Source organism: Jaculus jaculus, chromosome 10 (assembly GCF_020740685.1).
Source record: "Jaculus jaculus isolate mJacJac1 chromosome 10, mJacJac1.mat.Y.cur, whole genome shotgun sequence".
Lineage (NCBI taxonomy): Eukaryota > Metazoa > Chordata > Mammalia > Rodentia > Dipodidae > Jaculus > Jaculus jaculus.
The window spans coordinates 81,031,008-81,044,697 of record NC_059111.1 but is presented as its reverse complement, the minus strand read 5'-3'; the positions used below and the strand labels follow the sequence as shown (position 1 = coordinate 81,044,697).

The 13,690-nt window shown below is 36.1% G+C and overlaps 1 protein-coding gene across 1 annotated transcript in view; it reads right to left on the bottom strand.

Annotated features, from left to right (window-relative positions):
- The window catches only part of Kcnd2 (potassium voltage-gated channel subfamily D member 2), a 565,707-nt gene that overhangs the window by 394,490 nt on the left and 157,527 nt on the right, over positions 1-13,690 (bottom strand). The gene's annotated exons all lie outside the window — the stretch shown is intronic.

Sequence of the window (13,690 nt, the reverse complement as noted above, 5' to 3'; positions counted from 1 at the left end):
GGGTTGCTTCTTTTAAACCAGTGGAACAGATTTGCCCAAATCATCCACTTTATCATATTTGACTGCTGTGAGGCAGAATTTCAAATGAAGGCAGTTTCCATCCTTTGTATGGCACAAGCTAGGTTGATTTTGAGATTACTAGGAGGAAAAAATGCATATTTTAAATACATCACTGAATTTTACTTGAAATAATTCTCTATCTGACAGTACAAACAGTATTCAAAAGTAGTGGTAAATTGCAGCCATTATGATTAACTATTGATGCACCATCATGACTTTACTAGATACCTCACACCTCTCCTTCCCCGGGGGGGAAATATATTTCACTGAAATATTTTCTCTTTGATTAGTAATGAATTCCACAGTCGTTCCTTGCAAACACCTTTATAAGACAAATGTACTACGATGAAAACACATAGCTGAAAAATGAATGCTACAAACAAATGAATTTCCCTTCATATTATTTTTTTAAAACATTAACCAATACTTACCATGCCATGACAGAAACCAATAAACACTGAGAGCAATTTATAGTTTCACTAGCATGTGGAATTTCCCCAGGAGCTGTTAGGATATCTAAGCCAATCCAATGGAATGCAATGAATACACCTACCTCTATTCCACATTTAATGCCTGTCATAATTCTGGCTTTAGAAGACAAATTAGTCATATGATGACAAGGAGTTCAGTAACTACCTGACAGATCAAATGGCTTGAAAAAAAATATCTGCGCTTTTAATTTTGATTTTGAGGTAACATCTATTGTTACAAATTTGGTAGATATATCCTTATAACTCTCTGTATATAGGCCATATTTTTGTGCTTGTTTGTCATTTTCCTATTTATGTAAGTATACACCAAAACATATTTTTCTTCAATTTTACATAAGTAGAATATTGTGTTTTCAATAAACCATCATAAAAATATATTCTGTTTTGTCCTAAGATGTGTTTTACAATGCTCATTATTGTTATCAGACATAAGTTGTGTCAGTACCAAACTGCACTCTTTGGTATTCCTGGAACTCAGTATACCTCAGTCACTCATGAGGAAGTGTCAAGAGGAGATATTAGGAAGTTCACTGGGAGTCATCATGCTTGGTATCACCACTGACAGGCATGGCAAAGTTGTCTTGAAGTAACACCTGGTAAATGTTAACTTGAAAATTGAAATGAATGAGTGGTAGATTAGACTTACTTTAATATAACCTTTATCCCTTGCATTGGTCTTTAAAAACCAAACATTTTCATAAGTGTTTTGTTTAAATTTTATATATGCCTCTTTTGAAAGTAAAGATCCTTGCTTTCTTGAGTATTAATGAAATATAAATGGAATTACCATAATGAATTTAGAAGTTTTTTCTCTATCATCTAGTTAACAGCAAATAATCAGCATTCAAATTTTAAGTTCATAGAGAAAGGGTTTTCTATACAGTCCAGTAGAATCGAGGGAGAGGACTTTACTGTACAAGTACCTTAGTTTTGTGTGTGTAGCATAGTACTCAGCTTTAACTGTGCCCATCAGTGTGCCTAGAATTCATTATTTGCTTCATCAATATTTTTCAAAGAGAAGAAAGCAGAGGTTGAGAGAAAAACAGGTAACTACAGGCAGAGCTGGTACAAGAAGTTAGCCAGAATCAGAGGCACAGGCTCTTGCCTCATTAAGGTATTGCTGCTGCAGGATATTAAAAATGACAGGAAACAAAGATATCTTTAGCTTAACAGAAAGTTTTGTTTTTTCATCACAACATCTGTTACTGCTTTCTCATTTTCCTTGCTTTACAATATTCCATCATAGTTTTAATATGCTCAGAAAAAAAAACAACAAGTCACAAACAATTTTGAAACAAAAATAAAGCAATGTGACATTAAGAGATGTCAAAGATGCTGAGATATTTGGAATACGCTGTAATTTTACAAGCTCTCCAGCAAAGGTTAGAAAAGCGGCATGTACTCATAAAACCCTGGCACTAATGAGAGGGTCGAGTGCCATCCAATGTCTTAAAACCATCCTGAGGGTTCATGACTGCGCCATGCTGATCATGTCAGCTTCAGTGCATGTGGGACTGACTCATGCCTGGCTGACAGGTAAGCACAGATGCTGTGAAGCTACCTTTGAAACTCTGTCAGTGAACTTGTCAGAAATAAAACAGAACATCCTCATTAGAAAAGCAAAATTTCCAGACTCTCAAGGGGTTGAGCTTATGTTTTTATTTTCTTTTTTCATCTTACTGTTCTGAAATTCCATGTATGCTCTCTGCTAAAATATTAGATTACAAGAAGTCTGTGGCAACGTGTTTTATAGGGGAAAAATAAACAAACATTTGCATTTTAAAGCAAAGCCTTTCTTAAAATACCAAAAATGCTATTTTTTTTTCTTTAACTGTAACTTCAGAGTTGTACAAAAATGTTCTGGGGATTCTTTAACAAGATCTTTAATGTTTCTGTTTATTTGCTTATTTGCAGAAAGCAAATCAAATTTCTATTTCATTGAACAGAAGACAAACATTTTATGTAGACTGAATTGCTTAGAAAATGTCCCTCTTATAAATACAACGTGAAATTTTAGTGTCCATAGGTAATTATATACATACCTTCTTCTTTTCCTAAACAATACATTCTTATTTTATGTTCCTTTTATGCGAATGAATTTGTTTCCAATCATATCTTGCATTTAGAAATGGGATTTAGAAAGATGTCGGAAACGATCTGTGACTATCAACTCTAGGATCTTCTTCTTTGCTGTCACAGGGAGGAGTGTTCTCCACAGGGTCACACATCTCTCAGTAACTTGGAATTGAAACAAAGCTCTGCAGTTTAGTTTGAGCTGTCTATGGCAGGGAGAATGTGAGAATGTTCTAGAAGTCTGGTTCAGTCATCTGCCCAAGACAACACTGCATAAGAGATAGGCTGTCTGTAGAAAGTGAAGTCTACAAAAATGGAGAAGAAGTGTGAGTAAGAATGCATTCTGTTCCTTGAACCCTTGGCTACTAAGTCACTAGACCATTCTGCATCACTTTGATTATCTACAACAGCTTATATTTCATGACAGTCATCCATTTTCATTGTTTTATCTACTTTTTTTAACTTATGTTTTCAACATGATTTTGTTCCTTGTAGATTATTAGAAGTATTATTCATTGTTGGTGTGGTGGTACATTTGCATATGAAAATGAATAGGAGGAGAGACTATTTTAAAAATTATGATGTCTAAGGATGTGGCGTAGTTGTTCAAGTGCTTGCTCTGTGATCATGAGAACCTGAGTTTGATTCCCAGAACTAATGTAAAAAAAAAAAAAATCAAAAAAGCCAGGCATGGGGTATAAGAGTGCTTGATGAGGGCCTGAATCACCATAAGTTTGATTGTCTAGCACCCATGTAAAGAGCTGAAAACATCCTTGCAATATGAGTCCTGTGGGAAGCTGTGACATTCCTCATGTTTTCATGTCATCCATCTGTCCAAGCTGGCAGCTCCAGCTTCAATGAGAGACTCTGTTTCAAGTGAATACATGGGTAAGTAATATAGGAGGAGAGCAGAGATTATTCTGACCTCTGCATTTGTGTGCATGGGGTACACATATCTGTACGCACATGTACATATACCATACATACCACAGTATACAGGTCACACCACTCCTCCCTCCCCCAAAAAAGGCACATACGGTGTTGCAGTTTATAACCCAGCTCTTTGGAGCCAAGACAAGTAGACCATTAGGCCTCTCAGGCCAGCCAGACTAGCCTGCTTTGTGAGCGCTAGCCCAATCACAACCTTATCACCAAAAAGGTGAGGGCACCTTAGAAACAGCATCTGAGGTTGTCCTCTGGCCTCCATATGAACATTTACACATGTGCACAGATACCCACATACATACAAACACAAAAATTATACTGATTGGCATGACAAGAAATCCATAGCTATCTGTGGGAAAGGAGCCTCCAGAAATGAATGGATAGTACCTGGCAAGCACATTAGTCAGTGAAGGAGGTTTTACAGATGGGTGGTTCAAGAGAAAGAAAGGAAGAAGCAAAGATACTCTGGGGACTTAAAGAACAGACTCAATTATGAGGACTGATATTTATGAAAAAGATAGTCTTTAAATTTTCATCTATCCCTGAGACAATAGAATATGATTCTACTTGCAGGTGTTTGGGTAAGTGAAGACAGCCCACATACAAAGACTGATTATAAAATGAGATCATCTTGAAGGGAAATAGTTCAGTGCTTATGGCTGTACCCAGTGGTTTTGCACAAGATATTTTGTCCCTATATGGAAAGCTAACAATGACTAAAAGCATTGATAGAACTGGAATGAGGGGTTTCAACGACATCTAGTGAGTTAAAGTGCTGGATAATTCTAAGTTGATGTCCAGTAGTATGTGGAAAATCAATACAAAATGAAAAACCAAAAATGATTTACATAATTTCACTGCTAAAAAAGAAACAAGTAAAGTGTTTTCCTTATCCTGTCTCTGCACTGGGTATTGCAAAAAGGGACTATTTTATTCATACTATCCAAAGGTTCTGAATGGGGAAAAGTTTAAGAGCAATAACTTTTTAAAAATATATTGTTTATATTATAACAGGTTATACTTTTTTATCCCTTGCCCCAGCTCCTGTTACCTTGTGTGCCCTCCTCATTAGGGTTACAATATTTACTGTGGGGTCAGTCAATCCTTTTGGGGTAGCTGGGGTTGGGGGCCATGTCTCAGGGTATTCCATCCACTCTTGTGGCTGTTAACAATTTTTATGCTCCTTCTTCTGAAATCTTCCCTGAGCAATGCCAGACCTATTGTCAACCCAGTTTAGTTGAGGTCTCTGAATCCCCTCTACTCTCTGGAGAACAGTGGGCTTACATACCAAAAAGAAAAAAAAAAAAAAAGATAAAATCAGAACCTCTCAAATAACTTTGCATACTCTACTTAACCCAAGCTACTCTCACTCTTGATTGGAGAATCTATTTTATTTTACAGATGACAGAGAAAACAGAGAAGAACCAAACTAAATAAATAATATGATAAACTGCCCACCAGGAGATGTGCCACCTATACCACATCTGCCAGGGAGCAGGAGAAATAGTAGAGGAAGTAGTGGCATGAATAGTGCTCTTTCTGTTAGCCTGATAACCTGCTCCAGGGTGACAGTAACAAACATGATGGTCAATCAAAACCTATCAAAGAAGAAATCCAGAGCAACAACTTATATACTCACCTTACATGAGAATTCAGTAATATTGTTGGATCCTCCATGTGATATCAGAGCACTCCAATTTTTGTTTCAGTAGCAAATTCAGTGGTTTAGACTAACACAATTTTGCCACTGTTCGATTTCTAGAGATCTGACATCTAAAATAGTATCAGTAATTTTCATTCCTCTCAGGTCTTTGGGAATGTTGTTGCTTTCTTTTCTTTTTTTTTTTTCTCTAATTTCTAGTAGTGTCCACAATGCTTTGCTTCTGGCACAGTCCCATCATTAAAGTGAGCAATAACCAGAATCTTATCTGTCAGAGTGCCAACTCTGTGGTACTCACCAATCTTCTAACTCTCATCAACTATTTAGTTTATTTATTTATAGACTGGAGGTCTGTGTTCCTTCTTGGTGCCAATATGGCAATGTCTAATCCCCAGTTGATGAGATCGGTAGTGGGCCCATGGAAGGTAAACAGATCAAGCTGGTGGAACTGCTATGAGGACACAGAGGGAAGCAGCACACACCCAAATCAGTGCCACGGCTCTTTCCAAATTTGGGAGCTGCAACCATCTTGATCTGGAACTTCACAGCCCCCAGTAATGTGATAAAGAAGTGCTTGTTGTCTCAATCACTGTGTTTGTAACAGCACCAAAACTGACAAAGACCTTCTGCAAAAACCTTTGGGATTGCATTGGCCACAACTGAATAATTTTTACTATTTCTTTTCCTTACGGTCTACGCCAGCCATATTAACATAAGATATGCATAGGTTGTGGGGATTTAGATATAAACATATTGTCATGGGATGATATTATTCTGTTTATATATTCACTAAAATAGTATTTAAAGAATAAGTAAATACTGTGTTAGTCACAGAGTTGAGTTCGGTATTTGAATGGCAATAACTTCCTTAGATATGTGTACAAATATGGTAAGACAAATGATGATTTCTAAGATTTGCATGAATCTTTATGAAGAGTCACCTCTGAACTCAATCACCTTTCAGAGTTCTCACAAAAATCACAAAACAAATGAAAAATAAATGAAATTAAAGTGATAATGAGTTGCAGAAGATTACATTAGGAAATAGCTAGTAATTGGCGGTTAATACTAGAATAAACATATAACTTCTTTGTTTGATGTCTTCACTACATTCCAAACTCCACCCCTAAAGTTTCAGCTCTTTGATAAACTCTTTCAAAAGTACAAATGATCCTCATTCCTACACTGAAAACAAAATCAAAGTAACTGCTATGGAAGATGGAATGAATACTGACATTGTTTTTCATGGTTCTCACAACAGTTTTGAGTAAATGTGGATGGCATCTGAAATATACTACAAACACAGGGCCACTGTTATGAATAATAAAGTTTCTGGCTTTCTACAGCATGAAACTGCATTAGATTTAGATTATCATTTTAATAGTATAAAGGTAGAAAGGGTACAGAAAATCCCCTAAGTGTGCCACACTTAGAAAAATATGTAAAAAGATAACAGAAAATATATATTCACACTGCATGTTTTAGAAATTAAAATATTTCCAATATATTTATGATATGTCAATAATTTTATTGAGACTATCACAAATGGCAATGTACAAAAGCCTCTGAACACATAAAAATCTGCTAATCTGCTTACTGTATTCATTCTAATGATATTAACAATGCATTTAGAAGTGTTTTGTGCATTAAAATCATAAATCTAATTAGAAATGTAATGAAATGAAAACATTTAGCATTTAAAATCAGTTTCCTCTACTCAGAAGATCAAGGTTTTTCTAGAAAACAAATATCAAAAACAAGGACCAAAAAGTTCAGAAATTTGAATCATACTTTACAGTGATAGGACAGACAATGCTACATGGTATTAACAATTATCACTGTGTTGTATTAAAATACAATGATTAAAATACATATTGGGAAAAATAAATGCTGATAGCAGTTAGGAGAAAGCTGAGCTCCTGTTTTTTAGGTAGGTAGAAAATAGCCTCTTGAGCTATCCCAGCCTTCATATTAATCTTTGGATTTTTATCTCTGCTCATGTGCAGTGAATTCCCACTGAAATTTTCCTCAAACAATCTAACTCTATTTACCTGCGTCTCCTTTGAACAACGTCCAAAGCCTGATAATCAGCAAGAGAGGAGATGCTAAAACAGCCCTCTATGCCATGCTTCAGCCTTGAGTCACTGCTGAACTCCTAAATGATTTTAAGAACTTAATTCTTGAGGGTAGAATACTGTCTGTAGGCAGACATTAGGCTTAGAGGTCACTGAAGGATGGATGCCCTTTCCAGTTTTCCTGAAAGTAATAGAAAGAACCACTTCTTTTGGATAAAGTTCCTGGGTGGAGCCTGCCACTCACCCATCTGATTAAAGAGCATCCCTCTCCTACAGACAAAGTAAAGAAGTCAGAGGAATAGTTATCCTTTAATGAGATGATGTTCTGTATACCCAAGGGGTCCCTCCTTGACTCAATTGTTCTTAGACCCTCACTGCAGTGACTACCTCCTTTACTGAATTTTAACACACAAAAAGCATAACTTTCTTTCTTTCTTTCTTTCTCTCTCTCTCTCTCTCTCGCTCTCTTTCTCTCCCTCTCTCTCTGTTTCTTGCTTTCCTCTTTCTCTTTTTTTTTTTCTCTTCCTTGGCTGTTGATGGGAATCCTAGGCACATTTACCCTTACACTTTAGGGTTTTCCTAAATTTTTTAAATATTTTATTTATTTATCTATTTATTTATTTGAGAGAGAGAGAGAGAAGCATATATATAGAGAAGATAGGTGTGCCAGGGCCTTTAGCAACTGTAAGAGAACTACAGACACATGCATACCCCACCCCCCTGGCACATCTAGTTTACATGAGTCCTGGGGAATCAAACCAGGGTTCTTAGGCTTTACAGCCAAATGCCTTAACCACCAAGCCATTTTACTAGTCCCGGGTTCTCCTACTTTATATTGCCAGCTCCAAGCCCTTATTCTGGCAATCCCATCTCTCTTTCCTTTGAGAGTTTTTTTCTACATTTTCATTAATAAAGTATACTTTTGCTCTCCTCCACAATTTTGTCTATAATACCCAATGTATCTTTGGCTTGTACCATGAACTTGAGAGCATAAGTCACTAGAGTCCAGCTTTTCTGAGCCTGTCTGGGCCAAGAAAGTCTTCATTTTGCTCAAAATCTGCATTAATACCAAATAACTTAGCAATCACTTTAAATACACGTCCTAGGTCTGATCAATGCATTATAAGGTCCTGGAACACTGTGAACCAACCAAAACTCTTATTATCTACACAATATATAGGCAAGGTTACCTAATAAGTTGGCACTGGGTATTCGTATTATCACATGCAGTAAGAAAAAGAAAATGAATACGTGCTATAGAGCTCTAATATTCAGATTTTAGACATCAGATTCATTCAGTTAGATATACTCTGTTTTTTGTTTTGAAGAATCTGATCTTATTCTGTAGCTCAGGCTAGCCTTGAATTCATGGTGCTCTTCCTACCTCAACATACTGAGTGCTAAGCTTCCAGATATGAGCCAACATGCCCAGATACACTCTATATTTCAAATAATTCCTCCCAACTTTACTTCATACACTAGTACAATTAAAACCCAGGGAAATGAATACTAGTTCCTTTGCACAACATTAACACTATAAGACACTTTAAAGAAGCAGTTGTTACATAAAATCATAGTGTTTTCCAGCATTAGCTCATTTGGATAAATAATCTATTTATATCACATGTGCTTTGTACATTCATCCACTGATGGGCATTGACACTGATTCCGACAGCTGTGAATAGTGTTGCAATACAACATGTGAGTGTAAATATCTCTTGACATCCTGACTTCATTCACTTTGGAAATAGAGCCAGGAGTGGGACTGCTGAATCATATGGTGTGTCTATATATAGCATTTTGATAATAATCGATTTAAAAATATGTGGATTACATAAGTAGGCTATATAAAGAGACATTCTATATACATTTTGAAAAAAATAAAACAAAAACATGGAGATACATTTTCATTACTTAGGAGCATTAAAAATACACTGGAATTCTCAAAGTTTCTCCTCTAAGCAACAAAATGAATCATCTTTGGATGGTAATGAAAAATTTCACTCTCAGGTACAATCACATGTGATTAATAGCTTTAAAATAGCAAGCAGCTTTGCAATAACCAAAGAAAGAAACTCCTATGGCATTAATCCACATACTGTAACTGATAGATATCACCTTTCCTAATATCTCTAGTACTTTAAAATTCACTCTCTACTGCTTCAATTGGGAAAAATATTAAAATCTTCCAGTACATAAAAAGTAGACACTTATGGTTCTAAAAAGCTGGAGTGAATGGAATTACCATGATAACTCTGTGGTGTTAAATGTTGCTTGATTTCTGAGTTCTCCTCTGAGTCCTTTTTGTGGGGAAGAGATACACCTGGGAAGCTGCCTTAATTTAGTTTCTTTCATCTGAAAATTTCAAAAGCTTTGCTGATGGCCATTATTTACAGTAGATGGGAACACTGCACCAATAGGAAGCTGTAACTATTCTACAAATGAATTACAAACGACTAGAATACTGTTGAAACACAGGATATAAAATGTCATAAGTATCCTGCTCCATTCTGAACTTATTCCATTATTTTTGCTCAACTTTTTGTCACCTCTTTTCTTACATCCTTAGATTAGTAATGACTTTATTCATTTCCATACAACTGAAATTTTGAACACTTAATATACTTCCTATGTGGGCATGCTTAAAAAGGTTTGGGAGGTATAAGTGACATTATAACACACACTGCGAATGTTTTAGGCTATAAAATTGTGCACAGAAAAAGAGGTAAAAAAAAAAAAAGGTAATCCATTATTTTCAAAATTGATGGAAAGTGAATATAGAAATTGCCACTAGATTAAGGTGAGAAGATTGGAATGCCAGTGAAATCCAATATTCAACAAAATAATTTTAGACAGAAGGTTGTAAAGAAGGAGAGAGAAGCTTTGCCCAAGAGACAGTGACAAAGACAGGCATGGTGGCACACACCTTTAATCCCAGCCCTTGGAATGCTGACACAGCAGGATTCCTATGAGTTTGAGGCCAGCCTGGGCCTACAAAGTGAGTTCCACATCAGCTTGTGTAAGAATGAGATCCTGGCTTGAAAGAAAATACACATACACACAGAAAAAGACAAAAGAAAAGAATAAACAGGGGTGCGAGAGATGTCTCAGTGGTTAAAGACGCTTGCAAAGCCTGAAGGCCCAGGTTAAATTCTTCAGTGCTCACAAAAAGCCAGATGCACAAAGAGGTGCTTGTGTCTGGAGTTCATTATAGTGACAGGAGGCACTGGTGTGCCCATTTTTATTCTCTATTTATTTCAAATAAATAAATAGTTTTTAAGAGGCAGAGATCTGTGTCTGAGAATGGGAAGATGGGGGTTAAGTTCTTATAACTATAATAAAACATTTATTAATAACTTATCTATGGTAGTTTTGAAAGACTTATTCCCCACACCTCACCACTGGAATATTTTGAAGAGATTACAGTGAGTAGATATCCATTAGGTGCTTGCTGGAGATTTATCAGATACAGCCTCAAATCCAAGAGTCTGCACAGTACTGGTAAAGGATTCTGTGGTGAATCTGAAAGAATAAATTTTTGAAGATATATCCTACAATCACCTAAGAAGCCTATCTGACCCTGGGAACAGCACATACTTTGCCAGCTACTAATCTTTAAAAAGTCAAATCAAGTAATGAGCTGAGGAAAGAAGGGTATGACCTGATGTCTGAGGTTGTTCCTGGCCTCCTCATGGGTGGGTGGACTATTGTGAGATGCTCTCCACTTACTCTCCTAGAGTTTATTGGACAAACCATAGGCTCATGACTGCAGAAGTACTCTGTTGTAGTGAGCTCCACAATGCTGGGACAAACTTCCAATCAGACACAGTTTATGGGAGGAAGGAATTTATTTTAGGCTTACAGATCCAAGAGAAGTTACATCAGTGGTGGAAGAATTTGGATCCCTTTTGCAGATCCAAGAAAAGAAAACCCATCAACATCCAGCAATTACCAAAAAAGTGGTCATAGAAGCCCACCAAAGCTCAAGCCACTCCGCACACTTTTGCACTGGATTTCAGATTCTACCCAAGTGGCAGGGTCCCTGAAGGAGAAGTTTGCCTGTTAGAGGCTGAAGCTGCAAACTGAATTTTAATAATACATCTGAGTCTATGGATCATCCATTCACAGTACCATCCTCACCAAGTGGAATCCCTTCCACCCTGCAATCCAGCCTCTTGGCCAGATTTCACTTTACCTTCATTTTCCAATCACCATGCCCTCACAGAGTGGCATCAAGCAAGTGTGATTCATTTCCGTTCAGGCCTTTTCTCACAGGGCATTGAGATTTCATCATTCAGTTTGACCATCTTGATTCATCGTCCATGAGCTGACCAACAACTTCACTGAAGTTTATCTGAATCAAGATGATTCCTTCATTTTACTAATGGAATGACAATCAAGTATTTTGTACAGTGACCCTGACTCCTGTTTTATGAATGCTGATGACCTTGTTCACATTCACTTGCTCTATGTAACCTATTATTATAATCCCTCAGTGCAAAAGTCAGGAATCTACATCATGATATTAAATTCTACAGGTAGTATTAATGTACATTGTAGTTTGAGAATTATTGGAAAATCCAGTGATAGTTCAGTTAATAAGTGTGCTTCATAAATAGTAATTTATTGCTTTCTCTGAGTCAGATATTTGGTAGGCTTTGGGATAATGGCAATGGTATGCCAGTTTACTTTCCAGTGGGGAAGAAAGACAAGATATTGCATAAACAAAATAGAGTATGAAGGGTGCTCTCACCAAACAGCACAAGAAGGATTGCATCTCTCAGTGAAGGTGGTTCTGGAAAACAGTTAAATAGCTGTACACTTTGATAGAATGACTAAGCTTGTTAGAGTGTCAGTTGTTTGCTTTTCACTATATTTGATTTATAAAAAATGGTTCCTTTAAATCTGTGTGACAAGCCCAATGCATGCTGCTTTATTGCACAAATCTTTTTGCATTTATATAATCTTAAAATGGCCTGTTAATAGATCAATGTTGTATTCAGATGTAACTCTCCCCAAAAATTCACAACAAAAGATCTCTGTTAAAACAACCAAAATGCTTTAGCCACTCCTTTTGCTGTGCTCAGTGAGGAACTGTGCAATGTTTCAGAATTATATAATTGTTTCCTTGGTATTTCACAGTCAGCATTACTGAAATTTTAATTCATAAAATTAGCTAGGGATAGATTACCAACAGGCAAAATACATAATCATGTGAATAATAAGATTAGTGAGCAAAATCTTTGGGCCATTTGCATATCCTTTGTTGTAAACATTTTACAGATGTTTGAATGAGATTTTTAAATAAAATAAACTTTAATAATTATAACAATTACAAAACTGTATGCATTTATTAAGTTTTAAAGTTTAATATATAAATTACTACATATGTAATTTACTCTTTTTTCTTAAGTAAATGTAAAACCCAACTTTTAAAAAATGCACATAGCCCATGTTTATTGTATTGAGGAAAGTGACTCAGTAGATAAGAGCACTTGTTATACAAGAATGAGGACCTGGGTTCAATCCCCACCACCCATGCAAAAACTCAGGCATGGCCACCCATGCCTGCATCCCTAGTGCAGAACAGGGCTGGAGACAGGAGGATTGCTGGAACTCTTGCCCAATCAGACTAAGTGTAAAAACAATGTGAGGAGGAAGAAGCAATAGACATCTGTACACATGCTCACGAAATGGGCTCATCTGTACAACATGTGCATACACCATACACACACACACAAATACATACACAGGAAGAAAGAAAGAAAGAAAGAAAGAAAGAAAGAAAGAAAGAAAGAAAGAAAGAAAGAAAGAAAGAAAGAAAGAAAGAAAGAAAGAAGAAAGAAAGAAAGAAAGAAAGAAAGAAAGAAAGAAAGAAAGAAAAAGAAAAGAAGCTCATAGTCATTCAACCAAAATAATATTTGTTCTTTCTCTAAGGTAATATAAGTTGCTCATATACACCATAGACACTATCCACAAAGTATACAAGGTTATCACAGGTAGAGCATGGGTGGCCAATGGTATAACTGTTACTATTAAATAAATATATATAATATATATATATATTAAATATATTAAAAGTGAAATACTTTAAATATATTACATCAACTATGTACAATAAGCAATGCTAAATTGAATAAGACCTTTATACCTTGTAAACTGATCAAGCAAATGCCCTGTATCTAATCTACATTAGGGCAGATGTGGAGAGTAAACATAAGCAATATGCTCAAATGAGGAGAGGCCAGTTCACTGAAGGCACATAGCTTTATGGAAAGGAGAACAAGGAGGGGCCTTAGACCTGTAACTTACTACTTTCTACAGTAATATTATTATGCATAATCTCTATCACTTTGTTCCTTCTCTTGATAAGCCACTTTCCTAAA